The 15,504-nt window shown below is 44.0% G+C and overlaps 1 pseudogene; it reads right to left on the reverse strand.

Moving 5' to 3' along the window:
• The window catches only part of LOC121307204, a 37,176-nt pseudogene extending 22,236 nt beyond the window's left edge, over nt 1-14,940 (reverse strand).
• Nucleotides 14,941-15,504: the final 564 nt, after the last annotated feature.

Below are 15,504 nucleotides of genomic sequence, written 5' to 3' on the forward strand. Positions count from 1 at the left end.
CTCACGCTGCGTGTGGCTCTTTGAATTTCCCGACTTGTTGGATGTGATACATGAGGTCTCCACCGTTCACATATTCCATGACAAAGTACAAGCGATCCTGAGAGAGAGTAGAGAAGAGAGAGAGCGAAGGATAGGGAGAAAGGAAGACAGCGAGGGGGGAGAGGGGAGGATAGGGAGAAAGAGAGACAGCGAGGGGGAGAGGGGAGGATAGGGAGAAAGAGAGACAGCGAGGGGAGAGAGCGGAGGAAAGGGAGAAAGAGAGACAGCGAGGAGGGAGAGCGGAGGACAGGGAGAAAGAGAGACAGCGAGGGTGGAGAGGGGAGAGAGACAGGGGTCGGAAGGAGAGAGACACAGGGATAGGATAGAGAAAAGGGGAGAGGAGGTAAAGTAAGAGGTGTGAGAAACGTATGCCCAGTGTGAGATCACAGCCTACAGCCTCCTTATTGGAAGAGCACAGTAAAGCCTTTCAATATATCTGCTCTGTTCAAACTGGGAGTGCTTGAATGACTTGTCATCTCGATAAAGCCTATTTGAATTTGAATAGAGTCAGATATTTTTTTAAAACATTTTAGAATTTGACTACATTTATTTTGGCATATATTGTGGAAGGCATGTATTTTATAATATATAGAGAGCGAAATTACAAATATAATTTTAATATGTAGTTTAGATTGTAAAATAAAAAAAAAACTAAGATAAAAAAGCTATTTTATAAAAACACATTTTCAATCTTGTTTTAAACAGTAAGAGTCCCAGCTTCCCTGGCAGAAGAAGGCGGAGAATCCCATAATTTAGGAGCTTTCCAAGAAAGGGCCCTGCCCGGCAGCCGCGAGTCCTGTGATCTGAGGGTGCTGTTAGGAGTGTACAGGGTCAATAATTCCTGTGAGTAACTGGGTGCTAATCCATTCAAGGTCTTATAAGTTAACAGCAACATCTTCAAATCACTTCTAAAGTGCACAGGGAGCCAGTGACAGAGGACAGCCCGGGAGAAACATGATCACTTGTCCTGGTTTTAGTCAGAATTCTAGTGTTCTGAAACCGAGACAAGCAGCTCACATTTTGGGATACAGAGAAAAGTGCATCAAAGAGAGAATTAAAACTGAAGAAATACCAGAGCCACACTTACTGAGACATATAGAGACACACACACACACACACAAACACACAACGACACACACACACACACACACACATACACACACACACACACACACACACACACAGACACACTCAGACACACACACACACACACTGAGACACAGACACACTCAGACACACACACACACGCACACTGAGACACAGACACACTCAGACACACACACACACACACACGCACACTGACACAAACACACTAAGACACACAGACACACACACACAAGCACTCACCTCGGTCTGGAATGTTGAGTGCAGTGATGTCAGGAAGTGAGGTCGCCCCTCCATTGCCAATATCCTCTTCTCCACCAGAGTGCAGTCGACATCATCGTTCTGAATGTTACGTCCTTCTTCAGGATCTTCACAGCGAAGAGCTCGTCAGGGACACACTTCCTCTCAGCCAGCATCACCTGAGGGTGAATTCACACTCAACACACTGAGAGAGACTTCTAGTGGAAACGTTTGCCATTGAATTCACACTGAAGACACTGAGAAAGACTTCTAGTGGAAACGTTTGCCATTGAATTCACACTGAAGACACTGAGAGAGACTTCTAGTGGAAACATTTGCCATTGAATTCACACTGAAGACACTGAGAAAGACTTCTAGTGGAAACGTTTGCCATTGAATTCACACTGAAGACACTGAGAAAGACTTCTAGTGGAGCGTTTGCCATTTAATTCACACTGAAGATGCTGAGAAAGACTTCTAGACTTTGCTTGAGAAGACACTGAGAAAGACTTCTAGTGGAATTCACACTGAAGATGCTGAGAATCCTGTTTTATCTCTCACCTTCCCAAAGCTGCCCTTTCCCAGCATCATGAGGAAATTGAAATCTTCAATCCCAAAAGCAGAGGGAGTCCCGAAGAGGCTGGAGCGCTGACTCTCTGCAGTGGGGGAGACCAGTGAAGGGGCCTGGGAGATACTGCAGCGCTGGAGAGGGGAGGGGGGGGGAAGAGGAAAGGGGAGAGGAGAGAGGAGAGATGGGAGAGGAGAGGAGAGAGGGAGGGAAGATGGAGAGGAGAGATGTGCTTTTACTGTGGGGAACTTTCATAAGGATGTGTCTGTCTTTCTGTACATGGCCTACATTTACAGAATCACTTCAACGCTGCTGTAGTACATCGTTTCATTGTTTACCAGGTTGCTAGGGGTTATTAGTGTAGTTTAATGTATCCCTAGTATCCCTGTTTTTGGTTGTTGTCTACCCCGGTTGGTATCGGAGAGGTGGTGGGCTTTGAAAACTTCAAGTCGGCATCTAGCAGGAACACAGCCTGTAATCTTGTCAATAAACTCATAGAGGAAAGGTTCTCAATAAAAGTTGTAGTTATAGTAACCGCTATAACAAAAGTAATAATATGAAAAGACACACTGGAGAAAGAACTCGCCCGATATAGGAAACTAGCGTCTCCCATTAAAAGCATTCCTCTGGGATGTAAGAATGCCGGTATTAAACACGTCCTGTCTTTTTGGAGCCAGGCTTTCTTGCTGCTCAACAACCCAGGACAAGTGATTGATGTAGCGGTGCGTCAACTGCAGAGAGCAGGGGCATCAAGTAAAAGGCTGCCTGATAGCGGAGGCAAGAACTGAGGCAGGGCAGGAGCGGGGGCGGGGGGGGGGGAGTGGGCTGGAGCAATCAGAGACTGGGAAGGAAACAGCTCAGCCACCAAAACCACAACCAGGAGATCAGCAGGGAGGTGCTGCAGTTCTACAAGAACGAGCCAGGAGACCAACAAGACCTTGCAGCTGCTCCAGGGTTTTCCCAGCCTCAGCGAGGAGGAACAGCCCCACCTGGATGAGCCGCTGACCCACCAGGAGCTGGCCGCTGCTGTCACGCTGTGACAAGACTCGAGGGATCGCCCTGCAGTGGAGAATTCTACACTGCATTGTTTCTCCAGAGGGGACCCCAGTGTCAACACACTGCAGAGGAGACAGCGCGCCACATGTTCAGCGAATACATTTTTTGGGGTCCCTTATAGTTTGAAAACAAACCCCCTTTTTCTTTTTTTTTGGTTGTAATTAATTGTACAATGGCTGTGTGACAGGGTAGAGAGATTCCTGCACTGAAAGGTTCACTTCCCACCAGCAGGGGGAGCAGAACCTCTCCATCCAGCAGGCTCGGGCAGCTATGGGGTTAACGTTTCATAGGAGTCAGCCTGCTAGGAGGCTGGTGGAGGGGAACAGGGTACACCTGGTTCCAAGCCCAGATAAGGGGCCGCCTCTCCACTGGGACTGGGGAAGCACTGGCATGCACGTCCTTGATGGTGCAGAGAACTCTGCTGTTTTTGTCTCCTACACAGTAACAGGGTATCAATTGCTTCAGAAGATCTCAGAGCAATAACTCTGTTGATACCTCGTCCTGCAGACAAACAGAAATCTGTTTGAACACACTTTGCCCTTATGGAAAAAACATATATTTTTAATATATTGTAGAAAAGTATGATCCTTATGTTTTCACATGTACAAATTGACCCCTTTTTTTATATATTTAAAATATATAGGCTATATTTAAGATATATTTTAGTCTGTAATCCATATATTTATTTTATATGGATTACAGACTAATAAAAATATATGGTGCACCATATATTTTCAACATATAAAATAAATATATGAATTACAGACTAAAATATATTTTAAATATATCCCATACATTTTAAATATATAAAAAGGGGCCAATTTCTATATATGAAAAGTATAAGGATCATACTTTTCTACTACAAAAAAATATAGGTTTGTGCCAGTGTTTACAGCTGTGAGTTTCTTCCTGGGACCTGTGCACCGTTTTAAAGACCCAGTACCATTTATTCTGTGACCAGTATTTTGTCGTTTTTGTGTAAATAAATGTTCGTGCCCGATTTCACCTGAACTCTATGCCTGTGTCATTTTGAGGCCTTGCACAGGCTGAAAAGGGTCCTTTTAAAGTCCCACAAGAGCAATATCTCTGGAGCTGGGTGAGAGAGACGCCTTGTGTGCTGAGAGTCAAGAGGGACAACTTCATATTCTCTTTTCATTTGCATTTTTTTTTTTAAAAGCTCTGATTTTATTTTATAATGTTTTATTAGTCAAGTCCGTTTTTATAGTGGCGTTCAGTAATTTTTTATTGCTCTTAACTTTGAGCTTTTACTGTAATTAATGGAATCATGGATTCCAGCAAGTGGTTTCAGTATAGAACTTGAAAAGCCAACCTCCCTCCCTCTCACTCCCCCTCTGTCCCCCAATCTCCCCATCCTCTCGCTCTCTCCCAGTGGTTATAGTCTCCCCAGCAACGGCAGTTCTGAGGACTCCACTGTGACGAGAGTATACTAATTGTCAGCAAAAAAATAAACAGAGAGAGTGAGAGAGAGAGAGAGAGCGAGAGAGAGAATCAGTGTGAGAGAGAGAGGTAGCGGGAAGGAGAGAGATACTATGCAAAAGAGAGGTGGCATAGATAAGGCCTAATTGACAGTCCAGTTTGTTTCCACTCTCCCTCAAAGGAAGGTCGTTTTTTAGATGTAGAGACACAGGCTTCCTCCCCCTTGAAACCTGCTGACACGATGTGTGTCTCTGTGAGCCTGCGACGGGGGCTCACCCCTTCTGGATATTAATTTATTTATGTATGTATTTTCATTTGTAATCGACTGAGATGGGGTTAAACATTGAGATGTTGAAAATGGTGAGAGTCCTGACTCCTCACAAGATCCAAAATGGAGCCAGTAGCACTGGCTCACTGAATAACAGAGACCTAGAGACACAGGGACATGTACAAAGATAGAGACACACAGACTTAGACTTTGCTGTACTTTTACTGTGGGCTACGGTTATAAGGGTTAGCTTAATTAGTTACTTTTTATTCATTTCATTTCTATAGGACCTTAGTCACAGACCCCAAAGTGCTTTAGAGAAAACACAATACACACAGCATAATAAAACAGCATAAAATAGACTATAATAAAAAGGCCTGTGTATGCAAATAAGGCTTCGATCTTGGCTACCAACACTCCTAGCTTCTCTGACAAAAAAAAGGCAGAGCGTTCCATAATGTAGGAGCCTGGGAAAGAGCGGCTGAAATGTTCTTTACTGTATTTTTCAGGTCTGGCAACCAAACAATAATTCCCCGGCAAGACACACCATTGTGTACTGCATGGGGTAAATAAAACAGGAAAGACAGTCCCAAATAATAAACAATATCTGCTTGTAGCAGGGAGGTAGGAAAGCCCTGCTATTTGAATTTGTGTTTGTTTATAATTAGTATTTTTAGAACGGGGTCTCTTGTATTTGTGTATTGTATTTATTGTTATTTGCATATATGACAGCGAAGCGCCGTGTGGGCTGGGTGTCCGAGAGGCGGAACGAGAGCGAGAGAGGAGAGATTAATTTAAAAAGCCTGCATATACTTAATGCACGGACCCCCCAAAGTTATTTATGCAAACACCAATCCATTTGGCCATTGCTGGTACCAACAGCATACTAGCTGATCAAGCAATAACAGGCCGCGTGACCAAACTCGTAGGAGCCTGGGAAGAAATGGCAATGAAATGGTCCAGCTTTACACGTGCGGCCCTTGTTCATACAGAAACTGCGTATCTCACGGTTAGATCTTAGTGTCCTGCAGGGGGTAAATTCCAACCAGGAATAGAGACGAAGAACACCAACACAATCTGCTGTAGAAGGGATAGCGTAGGAACGGCCCCTTAAGTTTGTTAGCAGAACGGGGCCATGAAAAACATTTACAGTCCCACCACAGTAGTGTCAGGTAAGACGCCGGTGGATATGTGCTTTGTGGGCTGGGTTGTGCACGATGAAGAAAAGTTTGCGTGCAGGGAAAATAAAAGTCGACCGATCATGCGAAGGAGAGGGGTGACTACACAGGCTTTTGGACCGTGACACAGGAGTGAAGTGCTGTCCACGTTTGTGTGGCCCTTGGACGCCAGCTCACAGATCATGAACGTAGCCATCAGAGGCAAACAAAAAAAAAGGTCTCACCACGGTTACGGGTCTCTCAGTTCTTGTGCAACAGAGTCTCTAACAGCTTCTCCGTCCCCTTTTATGCTGTCACGCATGACCCCTTGGTAAACGAGTGTGACCGCCTCTCCAATCTGCAGCTGCCACGTCGTTTCCCTTCCGGGTCAGTGAGTTCTTGCAACGGAGTCTCGCCCCCTTCCAGAGTGGTCGACTTCCTGACCCTGGGGAAGAACTGTCAGCCCAGCCCATCCAAAGAACTCTGTTCTCGCTGCTTTGTGCCCTCACAGAGAGGTATCAGCCAATCCAGAGAACTAGTGTTTCAGCCCTCTTTTTACCACCGATTGGAAGGCATCCTACCATGTAATACTTGTATTTACCTCTGGAATCACCGTAAGAGCTTATGCAAACTGGCCATCCCATTTAGGATGTTATTGGGATCAGTTCCGCCTTATTGTACTATTTGTAGGTAACGTGGCTGTGCAAGAAAAGGCCCTCCTCCCTACTATGGTATGTACGCTTGGAATAACCAAGAGCCCTGTAAGGAGATCAGTGTATGGAGGCCAAGACAGGAATAATATGTTCACCTTTTCTGGTTTTAGTTAGAATTCGTGCAGCAACTTGCAGCACAGCGTTAGGGTTAGTTAGAATTCGTGCAGCAACAAGCGTTATTATTTTTTTTTTTTTTTTTTTTTTTTTTTTATATGCTTTACAAGGCTTTACAATATATTACTTGCCTGTTTCCAATTAGTTTGCCTGTTTACAATGTACATTAGGAGTCAATTATCCAATCTTTGATCAACTGTACTGTCTAATCAACCGAACGCACCTGTGATCATGTGCTTCTGCTGTTAAAACAGCTACGAGATTTAGCTGCCAGAAAAAGAACGAGCAGACTGGTACCTGCATCCTGAGTTTTAGCTCTGCCTCGCTCAGGTCCTCCGTGACGGGGACGTTGTAATATTCGCCCTCCTCCTGGTTCAGCAGCCGGAACCACCCACACACAGGCCACTTGAGCAGTTCTGACACCCCAAATGACAGCGCCCCCATGAAGTCATTCCGGGAGGTGCGGTCCCAGTCCCACACCTCCACCGATAGCCTCTTATCCCAGTCTGCAGGCTTCAGGAAACTGGGAGGGGGAGGAGAGAAGAGAGAGGGAGAGGTAGAAGTGGGGTTCAGGGAACTGGGAGGAGTGGGAGAGAAAGGGTGAGAGGGGGTGGGAGAGGGAGAGAGAGGAAGATACAGTAGATAGGCAGACAGACAGATAAACAGTCAGACAGGCAGTCAGACAGACACACACACACACACACACACACACACACAGACAGACAGATAGATATATTCGAGGTGTGCCACTTCGAGGACCAAGTTCGTTCAGGTCCCCAATCACACCTGGCCTACCAAGGTGACAAAAAGAAAGAACCAGTAACAAGAAGGGTTTATTGGTCGAACTCGGAGTGGTTCTGGTTTTTTCGCTGGATTTGCGTCAGGTTCTTCGGGTCGGGAAACCAGGTAGCCCTTATTCACATACGGTGTACTGAGAGTCCATTGGATCCATAGGGATGAGATTGAGAGCCTCCCCCACTGAGAGAGGGGAGAGGAGAGAGGGGAGAGAGAGGAGAAGGGTGAGAGGGGAGTGAGGAGGGGAGCAAACAGGGCTTCAGGGATATTTGTAGTTCCTTTCCTCTTTTCTCCTCTCTCCCTTCTCCCCCTCTCCTATCTCCTCTCCTCTTTCTTCTCTCTCCTGTCTCCTCTCTCCTATCCCTTCTCCCCCTCTCCTATCTTCTCTCACATGTAGTTCATCTCCCCTACTGTCAACCCTCACTGTGATGTGTATTCTCCTTCTCTTCTCTCCTATCTCTCTCCCCTCTCCCCTCTCTCTCTTACCTGTCACATGTAGTTCCTCTCCTCCACTCTCAGCCCTCACTGAGATGTGTATTCTTCCTCTCTTCTCTGTGTGATCAAGGCCACACAGGTTCGGCACACTGGACATGCATCGTTTGTGAACGTTCATCTCGCAGCCTGTGCACACGCAACGCACATGGGAGAACACACAACAAACAAGGGACACAGTACATAACATATTAGTATGGTATAGAACAGTATAGTGAAGTGTAGTGCAGTATAATACAGTACAAAATGTCATATATCAAAATGTCATGTCTGTTGTGTGCTTCTAGTGTGTTTCATTCTCTTGCACTGTTGCTGTGTAGCAGGGTGTGACAGAGAAAGAATGAATCTTGGTTATAAACCGACCTGTGAGGGCGCTGTGTAAAAGGAACAGAGTGCCTCAGACTGGATGGCTGGACAATTAATTCCAAGGGTTAGGTGGAAGTCGGCCATCTAGAAAGGGGGCGATATGTTCATAAGTGAAATGGAATTAATACACTGGGCCGCAGTGAGATGATAAACGGGCCGCATGCGGGTTGCGTATCCCTGAATTAGAGCATAATGTTTACTACAGTGTATAGTGTGGATTAGTGCAATACAGCTTGGTATGATAGTGTACAGTGCAGTATAGTGCAGCTCAGTATAGCACAGTAAAGTGTATAGCACAGTACAGTTTTCAATACAGTGCATAGTATAGTGTTTGGTACAGTTTGGCATAGTATAGTGTAGTACAGCGCAGAGCGATTCAGTAAAGAGCAGTACAGTGTATAGTATAGTATAGCGTAGTACAGTGCAGTGCAATACAGTACAGTATAGCGCAATACAGTGTATAGCATAGTAGAGTATAGTGTAGTACAGTGCAGTGCAATACAGTATAGAGCAGTACAGCGTATAGTATAGTAGTACATAGTATAATGTTCAGCACAGTGTAGAGTACAGTTCAGTATTGTAGTGTACAGCTCAGTATAGCGTATGGTATAGTAAATGTATAATGCAGTGTATAGTATAGTTCAATACAGTACAGCGTACAGTATAGAATAGTACTGCATATTATAGTAGAGTTTAGTGTGCTGTACAGTGTTTAGTATTTTATAATAGTGTTTAGGGCAGTGTATAGTATAGGACAATGTAGTGCAGTGCTCTAGACATGGCTGTGCCTGCCTGATTATTCCCAGAGTTTAAAATAGCTCAGGCTGTTTTCCTCATTAGATATTGAGTGCATAGGGACATCTTCAGAGATAAAAAAAAAAAACAACAGTTTAGCAAAAATGTAAAATTCCATTATTATTCTGAATAATAAGCATTTTCTCCTTCATGCTCTCAGTGAGTTTTGCATTCTCCTTCGTCAGCTTTAGCAGTGGGGGAATTTCTCAAACTGCAAGAAAATCTGATAGAGTATTTAGATGGAAAAATATAGCATTTTTAGAGTTTTGCAAAAACATTAACTGAAATAAAATAAATGTACTTTTGCTACAAAATATTTTTTCATATAATTATTTTTTTTCTAGAAATTATAAGTTGGAGAATGCAAAACTTTTGATTATATATTTATATATATATATATATTTATATAATATATCATATATATATGTATATCTTTTATATATACTTTTTAGAATGAAAAAATCTATATAGGATATTATATATATAATATATAATATATATATATATATAATATATCTATAATATAATTTTAATGTCATAATATATATATATTGTATATAATATTATATCTATATAGTATATATAATTTATATATGTATATATATATATATATATATATATAGATATATATATATATATATATATTTATATATATATATATATATATATATATATATATATAGATATATAATTCAAGCATTCAAAATCCTAAAAGGTATTGACAGTGTCGACCCAAGGGATTTTTTCAACCTGAAAAAAGAAACAAGGACCAGGGGTCACAAATGGAGATTAGACAAAGGGGCATTCAGAACAGAAAATAAGAGGCAATTTTTTACACAGAGAATCGTGAGGGTCTGGAATCAACTCCCCAGTAATGTTGTTGAAGCTGACACCCTGGGATCCTTCAAGAAGCTGCTTGATGAGATTCTGGGATCAATAAGCTACTAACAACCAAACGAGCAAGATGGGCCAAATGGCCTCCTCTCGTCTGTAAAAGTTCTTTCTTATGGTAGTGTACAGTGCAATATAGTGCAGTACAGTGTATAGTGCAGTAGAGTAGTGTGTAGAATGGTAGTTTACAGTGCAGTCTATTGCAGTACAGTGTACAGTACAGTAAAGTGTGCAGTATGGTGGTGTATAGTATATGATAGTGCAGTACTGTGTATAATACAGTACAGTACAGTGTGCAATAGGGTGGTGTACAGTACAGTGTGCAGTATGGTAGTTCACAGTGCAGTACAGTGTATAGTACAGTTCAGTGTGGTTCCTCACTTGAGCAGCGTATGCCCTGGTGCACCAGTCCATACAGCAGGGAGCCACAGTGATCACAGAACGTGGGGGAGCTGTACGTGTGGCTCTTGAACTTGTGCTTACTGTGGAGTTCCTGAAACACAGAGACACAGAGAGAAGAGAAAGGAAAGAGAAGAGAGGAGAGAGGAGTGACAGGAGAGGAGAGAGAGTAGAGAGAGGAGAGAGGAGAGAGGAGTGAGAGAGGAGAGAGAGGAGATGAGAGAGGAGAGAGAGAGGGCGACTCTCTCGCTACCTCTACTCCACGTCATAGTAGGAGCAGGGAGAGCCGCGGTAGACGCTCTATCTGGGAGAGACCTTAGGCTCTGACTTCGATGAGACGAGGAGAGTCGTCAGGCTATATTTCGGAATACGTTCACTGGAGAAGACAGCGGTCGTCTCGCGTTCCGAGAAGGAGCGCCGCGAGCGAAGCCGCTTGCAGAGAGGGTCTTGTGACTCGCCGCGTAGCCGATCTCTCCTGCTCACCTGCTCGGGTACTCTGCCGCGCGAGCTCTCTTGTAGGCGAGGAGAGCTCAGAGCGTCTCTCTTCCCTCGCGCAAAAGGTCGAGCACCTTTCCCGCTCTCTGAGACTCCTATCCTGTTCTATCTCAGAGAGAAGAGGAGAGGAGGTCGCGAGAGAGAGGAGAGAGCAGAGAGGGGAGAGGAGAGAGAGGAGAGAGAGAGGAGAGAGGAAGAGAGAGAGAGCGGACCGATGAGGAATGCGAGTGAGGAGAGAGGAATGAGAGAGGAGAGACAGGAGACGAGAGAGAGGGAGAGAGGAGAGAGTGAGGAGAGAGGAATGAGAGAGGAGAGAGGGGAGAGGAGAGATGAAAGAGAGGCAAGAGAGAGGGGTTCATGCTTTCTGCTTTTAATTATATTTTCTATTAATTCTATTTGTTTTATTCTCATCTAAAATGATTTGATCTCTCCCCCCTATTCTTTCCCCTCTTTCTTTTCCTACCCTCCTCCACTCTCTCTCTGTCTTTTTCTGCTTGACCTCCTTTCCTAATCTCATGTTCCCTCTATCCTGGCACTCCTGAGAGAGAGACAGAGACAAACTGCACCTCTGAGACCAGAACAGCTACTCCACTTTCCTGCTGCCTTCTGTCACCTTCCATCTCTCTCCTCCCCTTCTCCCCTCTTCCCTCTCTCTCCTCTCTCCTCCCTCTTTATTCCTTCAGTTCAATTCAACTCAAATTCAAATTCAAATAGACTTTATTGACATGACAAACTATACAAGCATTGCTAAAGTTTATATAGCGAGTGTGCAGGAATATTGACCATTTCTTTATATGGAAATTCGCAGTTTGAACAGAGCAGATATATTGAAAGCCTCCACTCTGCACTTCCAATGAGGAGGCTGCAAGGCTGTGATCTCACACTGGGCACACATTTCTCACACCTCTCTCTCCTCTCTCCCTCTCTCTCCTTGATGAAAGAGGGGAGAGGGGACATAGGGATAGGGGAAAGGGGAGGCATAACCTTTCCAATACTCACCTCTGGTTTGGGTCCCTTGTGAGCTCCTGGACAGGTGAACGTGACAAACTCGTGACAGCGTTTGTGAACCACGAAACTGCAGACTGAGCGGAGAGAAGGAGAGGAGAGAGAGGAGAGAGGTTCACCTGTCCAACTTGAGCTCCCTGGATCAGGTGAGCGTGACAAAACTCGTGAAAGCGTTGTGCACAACGCCACTTTCTGCTTGAGAGGAGATTAGAAGGAGAGATCAGAGAGAGCGCTCTCAGACGTTCTCTCAGCCTCTATGGCTCAGGAGAGAGAGAGGAGGAATGAGAGGGGAGAGAGAGAGGAAAGGGTAAATAATATTAGACCAGAATTAAGTTCATCCGGGGCTCTTCCGAGGAGACCCGATTGTTTTAGCTCTGCCTTCTCTCCCCTGAAGCTAAAAAGGACCACTCATATGAGGAATTCCAACTTATTATTATTATTATTATTAATGTCATATTGTCACTTTCATCCTCTGGACTGGCTTAGTTTTATTTTTTGCCTTCTTTCCTCCCTGGCTAAAAATAACATATGAGGAATTCCCATGGTAACCTATGTCTCCCAGCAACCTGGAACGAGCAACCGGTGCTGTCGGCAACCCCCCCATCGCCTCCCCTTCCTCTCCCACCTCCCCCTTCTCTGATCCAACCCTGATACTGCAGGCAAGCAAAAACAAACAGCCTGTCAGTGACATCCATCCCCATTCAAAACCTCAGCTAGCAGTGTGAGGCAAAGCATATAAAAAAACAAACCATGGCAAACTAACCCACTAACCCCTACTGTCCCACAGTAAAAGCACAGCACCCTGTAATAAAGCACAGTGAAAGCAGTGTAGAACAAGAAATGCAAATGACGAGTCTAATGGGAATCGGATAAGAGGTGTTGAAGACCTTCGTTAGGTGAGCCAATGAGGCTCCCTGGTAAAGTCTATTAAAATGATTCACAGTGCGTGGAATAACGTTTTGTGTTCTCAAGATGGGAAAGGGGGACAGATGTCACTCCCTTATATCCCCAGAATCTGATACTCTCAATAACTTCTAGATCATGTTAATAGCAAGTGTCATGCCAGCGGGATCAGCGATTCTCCAGATGCATGTTGAAATGTATGAAGTGTGACATGCCTGCGTACGACCGCCTGCACTACACCCCCTCCGCAGGGGGGGCTCCTCACCAGCAGGGGGAGCTCTTTAGATGCAGGATAACCCTTTATACCCTTAGAGTTAATGACACTTCACTCTACCTAATCTGCACTGCCAGGATTTTGCAGATCTCTCGTTTTCCAATTTGAAAGATGCTCACGCTATATTTAATACTGACCTTTTTTTTTTTTTCAATTCTATTGACAAACGCCTTTCGTACTTTCTCTTTCTCTCATTCTCTTTATTTCGCTTTTTTTTTTTTTAACAAAATCATTTCTACTGATCATACCTTTTGTTTTGCTTTTTTTGCTTTCCTTCATTCCTCCCCCTTTTCTTTCCTTCACCTGTGTTCTTTCTTTTTTAAGACAGCCACACAGACTCACATCTACACTACATTCATAGAATGCTAGAATCTCACCTTGACACTGGAACCCTTGCTTTCCGATCCCCCTGTTTGAAATGAGACACGCGTTAATAAATGACACAGGAACCGTGCTGCACAGGCCAGGCAGGGGATCAGCGCAGTGTGCTCTCAATAGAGAGCTGGCCTCAACTACTGACTAGATAAAGAATTTCTCTAACAAACGAATACTGTATTGTTTATTTAAAATTATCCTAGATAAATACATTCACCATATAGGATGTGCTATGTTAATACATGATATCTGCTGCTATGCTGGGTTAAAGAAATCTCTTTGCACAAGCCCTGCTTTCAGATCACGTCACACTTCCTTGGTCACCTGGAGGGTGAAATTACACCCCTTCAACGGCTTCTTTCATTGACCAATCAGCTGCCACTTCCGCTGTTGACTGACACGCTGTCAGACAGCGACCCGGAAGACCCTGCTGCCCTAGGAAGTGCGAGTGTGACAGATTTCCTGTGAGTGAGGCATGGAAAGTGGGAGCTTTCTTTAACCCAGTGTAGCAGCAGCTATAACACGAAAATCCATGTGCGCTCCAACATCTTTCTAAACTGCACATTTGAGCCCCGTGTAGCGAATGTAAGAGTGCTGTGCGCAGACCTGTGAACTGCATACAGAGCAGGGTGCTGCCAAGCAATATTGTACCTCTGTTGCAGTAATACAGACCATCAAAGTCATGCAAATTAACATTAAAACCTGCCGACTGTCTTTCTACAACCCACAAAATAAAACTTAGACGATCTCTGTTTGGATGATGTGACAAACTGAAGCTTGTCATTATCAGCATGTGATTGTGTATACACTTCATTCATTGACAGGTTCTCTGAATTGAAGCTGCAAACAGTAGACTGTTAAACGAAGCAATGCTGTTGTTTCCTTTTTAAATGTTTTAATTCAACGTATGATAGAAAATATGGAGCTGAGATTAGTCCTCGTGCAAAATGTTCTCGAAGAAGAGCCAGCAACAGTGCGGAGCAGCTTTGAACTTGTTGTACCTGGACGATGAAACAGATCAAAAAGGGGGCTAAGATTAAAAATCATGACCTTTTAGTGTCCCGGGAAGGCATATTGAATTCCCGGGACACTTTCCTCAAAACTGGGATGCTCCAGGACCACGCTAGGAGGGGACAAACTGTCTATTTAATGGTTTGCTTGTAATCGCTTTGTGTCTATCTATTTTCGAAGCGTTTGCGCATAGCAAGCGCTCACCATATGAAGTCAGTGCAGTGGCTGCAGAAAGTGGGCTGCTTGAAGAAGCGGGGGATGAACTGGTGGTTCTTCACCTCCATCACGTTCTTCTGCTTCAGAGCCCCCCGGCGCTGAAACACTTTGGCCCCCACGCCTGGGTTCAGGCTGCTGGGTCCCGTCAAACTGGAGACCGAGGCTGCAGAGGCAGGCAGGCTTGACAGCTGGGCCATGGCGACACTTCAATCCACTCCACTTTTCAAACCTCTTCTGGGAACAATTGAGAATATAACCAGTATATTATACAGGTCTGCATCAGTGTTAACAATCCCAATTGAGAATATAGCAGTCTGTTCACTATCCCTCAGTTAGGAATCAACATGGATGGTTTTGAGATACCGACAGTATAAAATACAACATTCAAAATACAATGAAAGGACTAACCAGATAATAAACCCAGTACGCACATGCGATAATAACACCAACAGTTATAATATGCTCTAATTAAAACAAGGCTAAGGATTAGGGTTGTGAAACCGGTATACCACATGCAGTCAGAATAAACGACATTTAACTTCATACTAGAAACTCAAAATTGTAAAGGTAAATTTTCCATTTCCATTCTGTTTTAACCAAAATTTATAGAACATATATATTTATGTGTGTGTGTGTGTGTATATATATATATATATATACACATACACACACACACATACTGTGATGTCTTCAGTATGCACTGAACTAAACTAGAACGTTATAGTAACACAGGTTATATATCCTATAGATGCAGCACAGTATAGTTTCTGAAATATAATGTAACCCTATTC

This window comes from Polyodon spathula, chromosome 54 (assembly GCF_017654505.1).
Source record: "Polyodon spathula isolate WHYD16114869_AA chromosome 54, ASM1765450v1, whole genome shotgun sequence".
Lineage (NCBI taxonomy): Eukaryota > Metazoa > Chordata > Actinopteri > Acipenseriformes > Polyodontidae > Polyodon > Polyodon spathula.